We start from the raw sequence: 9,769 nt of genomic DNA on the forward strand, positions 1-9,769 counted from the left end.
CAGAGCATGACCAGGTCCCTGGAAGCCTCCCACCCCTCTCGTTCACTGCCCTATTCCTTCTCCGAGGTGACCACTATACTGCATTCTACCGGTCACCACAGGTTAGTTTTGACTATCTTGGAACTTTATGCAAATAGAATTATAGGTAGGTGTTCATTTGTATTTGGTGTCTAGGCATTCATAAAATGGGTCAACGTGCAATTGTTTAAGATAATGAAGGAGTTCTATATAATCTGATATGAAATACATCAGGACATATGGCTAAGTCAAAGCAAAGAAAGCCAGTCACAGTGTCCAGAATGTTCTATGTTTGAGTGGCTCTGAAGAGTGTATGAGGCACCTTCAAGACTCTTTAATATGGGAAAGGGGCCACCGTAAATGCGGGGAAATGTAGGGCAAATTCTTTTTACAATGTAAACTTTTAAATTTTGTTGTTTTTAACTTGTTCTGTGTCTCTCTGCTTTGCAAATAAGATCATCTATACCATTTTTTCTAGATTCCACATATATGTGTTAATATACGATATTTGTTTTTCTTTCTGACTTACTTCACTCTGTATGACAGTCTCTAGGTCCATCCACATCTCTACAAATGACCCAATTTTGTTCCTTTTAATGGCTGAATAATATTCCCTTCTATATATGTACCACATCTTCTTTATCCATTCCTCTGTTGATGGACAATTAACGTTGCTTCCATGTCCTGACTATTGTAAATAGTGCTGCTATGAACATTGGGGTGCATGTGTCTTTTTGAATTATGGTTTTCTCCGGGTATATGCCCAGTAGTGGGATTGCTGGGTCATATGTATATCCACTCTTTTTTAGATTCTTTTTCTTAACCCATTTTTAAGTGTACAGTTCAGTGGTATTAAATACATTCATAATGTTGTGCAACCATTACCACCATCCATCTCCAGAATTCTTTTCACCTCATAAAACTGAAACTCTGTCCTCATTAAACAGTAACTCCCCATTCCCCATGTGACAGAATTTCCTTCCTTTTTACAGCTGAATTATATCCCATTGTATGTATATACCACATTTTGCTTATCCATTCATCTATTGATGAATTTTTGGGTTACTTCCACATTTAATTGTAAATAACACTGCTGTGAACATTGGTGTATAAATACCTCTTTGAGACTCTGCTTTCAATTCTCTGGGATATATAACCAGATATGGGATTGCTGGATCATATTGTAATTCTATTTTTGATTGTTTGAAGAACAGCCATACTGTTTTCCATAGTGGATGCATCATTTTTCATTCCCAACAACAGTGCACAAGGGTTCCAGTTTCTCCACAGCCTCACCACACTGGTTAGTTTCTGTTTTTGTTTTTGTTTTGGATTGTAGCCATCCTAATTGGTATGAGGCGGTAGCTCATCATAGGTTTGATTTGCATTTCTCTAATGAGTCATGATGTTGCATATCTTTTCATTTGCTTATTGGCTATTTGTGTATCTTCTTTGGGTAAATGTCTATTCAAGTCCTTTACCCTTTTTTTTAAAAATTTTTGTCTGTGTTGGGTCTTCGTTGCTGCGCGCGGGCTTTCTCTAGTTGCAGTGAGCAGAGGCTGCTCTTTATTGTGGTGCGTGGGCTTCTCATTGCCATGGTTTCTCTTGTTGAGGAGCACGGGCTTTAGGTGCACGTGCTTCAGTAGTTGTGGCTCGCGGGCTCTAGAGCTCAGGCTCAGTAGTTGTGGCGCATGGGCTTAGTTGCTCCGTGGCATGTGGGATCTTCCCGGACCAGGGCTTGAACCCATGTCCCCTGCGTTGGCAGGCGGATTCTTAACCACTGCACCACCAGGGAAGTCCCCTTTACCCATTTTTGAATTGGGTTTTGTGGTGAGTTTTAGGAGTTTTCTATATTTGGGATATCAATCCCTTATCAAATATGTGGTTTGCAAATATTTTCTATGGGTTGCCTTTTTACTCTGTTAATAATGTCTTTTGATACACAAAAGTTAAAAATTTTCATGAAATCTAATTTCCTATTTTTTTCTTTTGTTGCCTGTGCCTTTGGTGTCGTATCTGAGATATCATCGCCAAATTCAATGTCCTGAAGCTTTGCCCTATGTTTTATTCTAAGAGTTTTGTAGTTTTAGCTCTTATATTTAAGTCTTTGACCGATTTGAGTTAATTTTTGTATATGAGGTTAGGTAAGAGTCCAATTTCATTCTTTTGCATGTGGATGTCCAGTTTCCCCAGCACCATTTATTGAAAGGATTTACCTTTCCCTGCTGAAAGGTTTCAACATCCTTGACAAAAATCACTTGACCATATATGTGGGGGCTTATTTCTTGCCTGTCTATTCTATTCCATTGGTCTATATGTCTGTCATTATGATATATTCCTTTTTTTTTTTGGCTGTGCTGGGCAGCTTGTGGGATCTTTGTTCCTCAACCAGGGATGGAACCCGTGCCCCCTGCAGTGGAAGTGCAGAGTCCTAACCATTGGACCGCCAGGGATTTCCCGATATATTACTTAAAAAACAATAAATTTATTTATTTATTTATTTTTGGCTGCGTTGGGTCTTCATTGCTGTGTGTGGGCTTTCTCTAGTTGAGGTGAGCAGGAGTTATTCTTCGTTGCGGTGCGCGGGCTTCTCATTCTCATGGCTTCTCTTGTTGCGGAGCACGGGCTCTAGGCGCGTGGGCTTCAGTAGTTGTGGCACGTGGGCTCAGTAGTTGTGGCTCGTGGGCTCTAGAGCTCAGGCTCAGTAGTTGTGGCACACGGGCTTAGTTGCTCCATGGCATGTGGGATCTTCCTGGGCCAGGGTTGGAATCTGTGTCCCTTGCATTGGCAGGCAGATTCTTAACCACTGCGCCAGCAGGGAAGCCCCCGATAAAGAGTATAACTACTCTTTAGCAAATTGAGAAAATTCCTTTTGTTTTCTAGTTAATGGGAGTTTTATCCTGAATGGATGTTTGATTTTGTCAAATGCTTTTTCTGATCATCTGTTGTGATGAGCATATTATTTTTGTATTAACATGATGAATTACACTGATTTATTTTTTTATTTTTTATTTTATTATTTATTTATTTATTTTTTGCGGGACACGGGCTCTCACTGCTGTGGCCTCTCCCGTTGCGGAGCACAGGCTCCGGACGCGCAGGCTCAGCGGACACGGTTCACGGGCCCAGCCGCTCCGCGGCATGTGGCATCTTCCCGGACCGGGGCACGAACCCGTGTCCCCTGCATCGGCAGGCGGACTCTCAACCACTGCGCCACCAGGGAAGCCCTACACGGATTTATTTATTTATTTATTTATTTTATTATTATTATTATTTTTTGTGGTATGCGGGCCTCCCTCTGCTGCGGCCTCTCCCGTTGCGGAGCACAGGCTCCGGAGCGCAGGCCCAGCGGCCATGGCTCACGGGCCCAGCAGCTCCACGGCATGTGGGATCCTCCCAGACCGGGGCGCGAACCCGGTTCCCCTGCATCGGCAGGCGGACGCGCAACCACTGCGCCACCAGGGAAGCCCTACACTGATTTATTTTTGAATGTTCAATCAGTTTTACATTCCTGGAATAAATGTCATTTGGTTATGATATATTTTCCTTTAAAAAAATATTGTTGGATTCAATTTGCTAAAAGTTTGTTAAGAATTCTTACGTCTATGTTTATGAAAGATACTGGCTTATACTTTTCTTTTCCTGTAATATCTTTGTCTGGCTTGTTATCAGGATAATGCTGGTCTCATAGAATGAATTGGAAAGTACTCTCTCAATTTCAATTTTTCAGAAGAGTTTGTGTAGAATTGATGATGTTTCTTCCTTATTGATAGAGTTAACAAGTGAAGCCATCTGGGCTTTGAGTTTTCTTTGTGGGAAGGTTTTTATCCAAAAATTCAATTCCTTTAATATGGAGCTTATTTCTTTTTAAAAGAAAAGCAATTTATTTTTTATAGAGCTATTCAGGTTATTTATTTCTTCTTTAGTAAACTCTGTTAGTTTGTGTCAAGGAATCTGTCCATTTTATCTAATTTGTTGAACCTATTGGAAAAAAGTTAATAATATACACTTATTTTCCTTTTAATCTGTACTATCTTTAGCAATGTCTATGTTCTTATTCCTGATATTATTCGTATGTGTCCTCTGTCTTTTTTTCCTGACCAGTCTGGCTAGAGGTTTATATATTTTATTGATTTTCTCAAAGAGCTAACTTTTGGTTTCATTTATTTTTTTCAGTGGTTTTTACATTTTTAAAAGGTTGTAAAAACAACAGCAAAGAAAGAAAAATATGTGACAGAGACATACGTAGCCTGCAAAGCCTAAAGTATTTTCTATCCGGCTCTTTACAGAAAAAGTTTATTGATTCCCCCTCCATACTTGGATGACTGTGTAAATATAGATATTGTTGACCCAACACAAGTAGACTGTCAGTTATTTCTCCAGGAAAAAAAAAAAAAGGTTTATTTGGGGTCTGCAGAGAATTACAGTTTGGGATCTGCAACCATCGTGTGCTACGTGCAAGTCCCCGCATAGCAAGAGAGGGAGAACTCTTTTATAGAGGGGAAAAGGAAGTTGAGGGAGGCTATAGTAAACGAAGCGTCCATGGCTTTTCATTGGCTGAGCCCTTGCCAGGAGTGAAGAGGAGTGTTTCTTCTTCCTGTTGGGCTCTGGGAGTAGGAGCTCCCCTTTCTGGTCTCTCAACGTTATTTAATTGAGATTTCTGTTTATTAACTTTTTACAATGTTTTCCTGTCAGACCTCAACAAATCTGCCTGGAAATAAGAGAATCACGGTAGAGAAGGTCTGATGACACTTAAAGGCACTTGTGAGATTACATAAGAGCCCTATGGTATACTCAGGTTGCAAAGCATCCCATATTCTCTTCCTCTGGTGATGTGAGCAGATAGAAGGGAAAGGAGGGGTAAGTGGGAGAGGAGGTGGTGAAGCTTTTGCTAAGGGGACTCATTGCGATTCAACAGTGGCCTCTTATTTCAGCAGCAGTGAAATGAGGATGGTGCTGGTTGGTTTCTGTTGGGGCAGTAGAGGTGGGCAAGCTAGCCAGGTTTTGGGATGTGTGTGAAAATTGACCTGAGAGGATTTGCTTGTCGATTGGATGTGTGGTGAGACGGAAAGACAGGAGTCTGTTATGTAGTCTGGATTTTGGCCTGAACAAGTAGAAGGATTGATTTGTTGCTGAGATGGGGGGAAAGCAGGGGAGTGGGCAGCGGGGATCAAAAGACGGGTGCTTGTGCATCTCGACTTTGAAGCTAGCTTAACTGCCATTGCTTTGGTTTTATTATCCCTCAGCATTGTATGAAATCTCCTTGGTAACAGGCCCCCAAAGAACTCCTGTGTTCACAGGAACTCCTGCTTTACCTCCCCGGATTACCCTAGGGATTCCTTGCTCAGGAGAAGGGAGAAACTTTAACGTTTTCCCCAACTTTACTACACCTTTCTCAAAATCCAGAGCTCCGTGGTCGGGTAGCACACATGCACATTTTCACTTTTCATTATAAAAATTTTCAAACATATACAAAAGGAGAGAGATTAGTATAATGAACCTCTCTGTGTTAATCAGGCCAATCATGTTTAATCTACCCTCTCATATATACACACACTATATTTTAAATAACGGTTTGATATATTAGTCACGTAACATAAAATACACCCTTTAAAAGTGTATATTCACAGCGTTGTGAACCACCACTATCTAATTGTAGAACATTTTCATCACCCCCAAAAGTAATGTCACGCTCACTTCCTGTCACTCCCCATCCTCCTTTTCCCACAGCCCCTGGCAACCACTAACCTACTGTCTGTTCCATGGATTTGTCTATTCTGGATGTTTCATATATGGAATCACACACTCTATGGTCTTTTGTGACGGGTTTCTTTCATTTAACACGTGTAACAGGGTTCATCCACGTTGTAGCATGCCTCAGGAATTCATTCCTTTTTATGGCTGAATGATATTCCACTGTGTGGATTTACCACATTTTGTTAATCCATTTATCAGTTGATGGACATGTGGGTTGTTTCCACCTTTTGGCTATCTGAATAACGCTGTTATGAACATCTTATGAACATAGCTTTTTCAAAGTGAACATTAGATTTCCATGCTCTCCTTTTAGGATCTTACTGCATTTGGAAGCACTTTTGCTGTTTACTAAACTAATTGGTTGACCGCATTCTGGGACATTCTCTCAATGTAAAGAAATTGGGTCTGTGGAGAAAAGCTACAGTACTATTTTCCAAAAATTAAGCAGACCAATATCACAAAACAGGGTCGTGTGTCATGAAGGACAGTAGGTACATTATGCAGTCAGTCAGGAGTGACATCTAGAAAAGGGGAGACAGTAACTCCTCTTGTCAGGGCACTTTAAAAATCAAAGGCCACAAAAACAAACAAACAAACAAAAAAACCAAAGGGTTTTTGTGAACAAGTATTTTACTGCATGGGCTTACACACACTTCCACTGTATTGATTCTTAATGATTCACTAACATCTCAGCAAGAGAACTTGTTTCTTTCATTTACCAAAAAAGCCATCATATCTATGCACCATTAACCACCTAATTAGCAACTTTCCTGTAGAATTGAAACCTGCCATGTGCACAGATTACTCAGTGTCTATGCAGACTGAGGAAACTGGTGTTGTCCTGGTTTTGAGTTAAAAGTTCAGATCCTTGGAGACAATGAGTACTCTGTGGAACTCAGAATGGGTGGGTGCTGTGGCCTGAAACACCTTCTTTAAGGGACAAGTTTCTCCTCCCTGATGGGTTTGCCTGCTCCCCAGGGGCCAGAGAAAAGGCCTGGCCTTGACCTTGAATTAGGAAAAGGTGTCACAGACATCATGACCTCCAAAAAGAAAAGCCTGATAATATAGCTCAAACTCTCCACAGGTCACTACAATCTTTCAGCACAATTAATTCATGTCCTTGATGTAGCCGCATGCAGGTCAGAAGAAGTCTTAACGTCCATCCATGCCGTCCTAGGGGAGATTGCTAATCCGGTTCATCTGTGTTCGCACCTTCATTTTTTCCATTTCATTCCTCAATGACAGCATCAGGAATTCCTTGTGCTTACCAAACCGGTCACGTCGGGATGGCCTCAGGTCCCCGAGCCCCTCCCAAATATAGACCCACAGTGGGGATTGATTAGTGCAGAGTATGCAGGAGCATTCTTCCCTCCCCTCCCAAACAAGAAAGCCTCACGTTTCCAGAACGGAGCTCAGTCACTGCTCTTTGGCCTCATTGCCTGTGGAGAGGAGAGTTTTTGTTGAAAAGCCCCTGAGCTGTGTGTCCATCTGTCTCTGTTCCTTCCCCAGCTGAGCGCTGAGCATGACCTTGCTTGGAACCGGCGCTGTTTACTGTCATTCATCACAGATAATAGCACTGAGACAGGATGAGGGGAGAGCACTTTCAGTCTCCATGTCACATCAGCGAATTCTGTCCCCCCTCCTCACAGCCCTCCTGTGGTCGGAACCTTTCCCTCCAGTTTCCGATGAGAAAACCAGATCTCACAGAACTTCGCAGCCCAAGATCACGCAGTGTTCAAATGTCTACTGGAACCCAAGTCCAGTGCTCTTTCCCCTAGAGCAGGCCAACTGCAGGATGCTCCTCTCAAATACCATCCAAGAGAGTGTTGATTTAAAAAGAAATACTCGCAGATCCAGTGAAAGATTGACTCATAGCTGAGGTTTATTTTCCTCACAGGTTCAAATGCTGAATTTTCGTCAAGTTCAAAACATTTGGAGAAAGATTTGGCTAAACTATTTGGTAAGTACCCCTCTCACGTGAAACTGTCAGTCTGTATGAAGAGTCTCGTGCGTCCGTGGTGGTCTCCCAGATAACCTGTTCCTACTTGTCTGATGGGAAGGAAAGTGCTTTGCCTTGAGGCTAGAATGGGTTCTCTAAGTGTCAGAGTCTCAAGAAATTAAGAAAAACATAGAAGATAAACAGTTGGAAAGGATTCTGCTTCTCAGAGAGGGGTCCAGGTAGCAGCAGGGCCACCATCTGGGAGCTGTTGGACCAGCTGCATCACATCTGCCTGGGTGATTTTTGCATGTGGTAGGGATGGGCGAGGCCCCGAGGCTAAGATAAACCTTCTCTCAGGTCCTCGGCCCTAACTGAGCCTGAGAAAGAGGGAGAGATTGGGGAGATTGTTAAAAAGAGACATCCAGGCCCACCCCCAGTGATCAGATTCCTTGGCGTGGGGTGAGACCCTTGCATGAGTGGTTTTCGAAGCCCTCCAGGGGATTCTATGCTGGGACTCACTGATCTACTCCAAGCCTCTCACTTAATACTTGAGAAAAACTAAGGCCCAGGGAAGTCCTCTTAAGCAGAGAGCTGCGACTGATGAAAAACATTTAAAACCACAGCCATCTGCTGAAGGAAGCCATCCAGATTCTAGAGAAACCTTTCCTCTCTGTTGCCTGTGTGATCAGGAGTGGACACTGAGGGTCATCTTTGGTCTGAGAAAAAGCTCCCAGGGGTGTACGTGTTGATGCTTCCTTCTGGGTTAGGAGCTGTTAGATGTTCTGATCACAGAGTGATGCCTGCCAGTCCTGCTTGGAAGGGGGACATCTGTCTACAGATGTGGATTGTGGATTGCTTTTCCGGGGGCTGTCTCATGTCAGGAATTCTGGGTTCTCCCTTTTTCTATGTGTGCTATTAAAGAAGCTTCAGTAAATCTGCGCTAACTGTCTGGCTGATTAACGGTCGCTGACCGTGATTGAATGAATGAATGGATGCAGATAGGTCTTGCAGTCCCACTATCCACGCTTTCAGGAATTCCCATCTAGGAATGAGAGGACTTTTTTCTTCTTGGCAGGTGCTTTGTGTCTCTGAATCCAGCCCCACATGTGTGGAAGGGGAGTGGGTGCATCCGAAGATGGGTGGCTGGTGCAGGGTTTAGAGGATCCCATCACCCCCATAGGCCTACTGACCCACCCAGTGCCAGGCCAGTGTTGGCCTTGGCATTGGTGGGCCCCTGATAAACTTGCCAAGTTCTCTCTGAGCAACAGTTCAGGAACCTGTAGGTCAATGCATTCTTCAAGGAAGGGGCTGGTAAGTTATCATTTTACTAGCAATTCTGACAATTACTTTTTTGGTGTCACTATCATAAGCACCTGTTCCAGCAAGTGAGTAGCTCACCCAACAAAGTACAACAGTCTTTGAAAAAGAAACCACAGTAAATACCAGATTAATAAAATTTGTGATGATTATTTTCTGTGGCTTAGCAGAGTAAACCTGTGAGGGGAAAATAAAATTGTTCTCCTCCAGGGTTAGATAGAAACCAGAATGCTTTAAAAAGGAAGGAGATCCCATACACCTAATTTATCCCTCACCCCACCCCCCTTCCTCTTTGGTAACCATAAGTTTGTTTTCTATGTCTGTGAGTCTGTTTCTGTTTTGTAAATAAATTCATATGTATTATTTTTTAGATTCTACCTATAAGTGCTATCATATAATATTTGACTTTCTCTGACTTACTTCACTTAGTATAATAGTCTCTAGGTCCATCCATGTCGTGGCAAATGGCAATATTTCATTCTTTTTTATGGCTGAGTAATATTCCATTGTAAATATCAACATACACCGTAAGTTAGGAGTATGGGATTAACAGAAACACACTACTATATATAAAATCGATAAGCAACAAGAATTTACTGTATAGCATAGGGAACTCTATTCAATATCTTTTAATAACCTATAATGGAAAAGAATCTGAAAAAATATATATATACCCGAATCACTTCACTATGCACCTGAAACTAACACAGTATTGTAAGTCAGCTATACTTCAAATAA

The sequence above is a fragment of the Physeter macrocephalus genome, chromosome 12 (assembly GCF_002837175.3).
Source record: "Physeter macrocephalus isolate SW-GA chromosome 12, ASM283717v5, whole genome shotgun sequence".
Lineage (NCBI taxonomy): Eukaryota > Metazoa > Chordata > Mammalia > Artiodactyla > Physeteridae > Physeter > Physeter macrocephalus.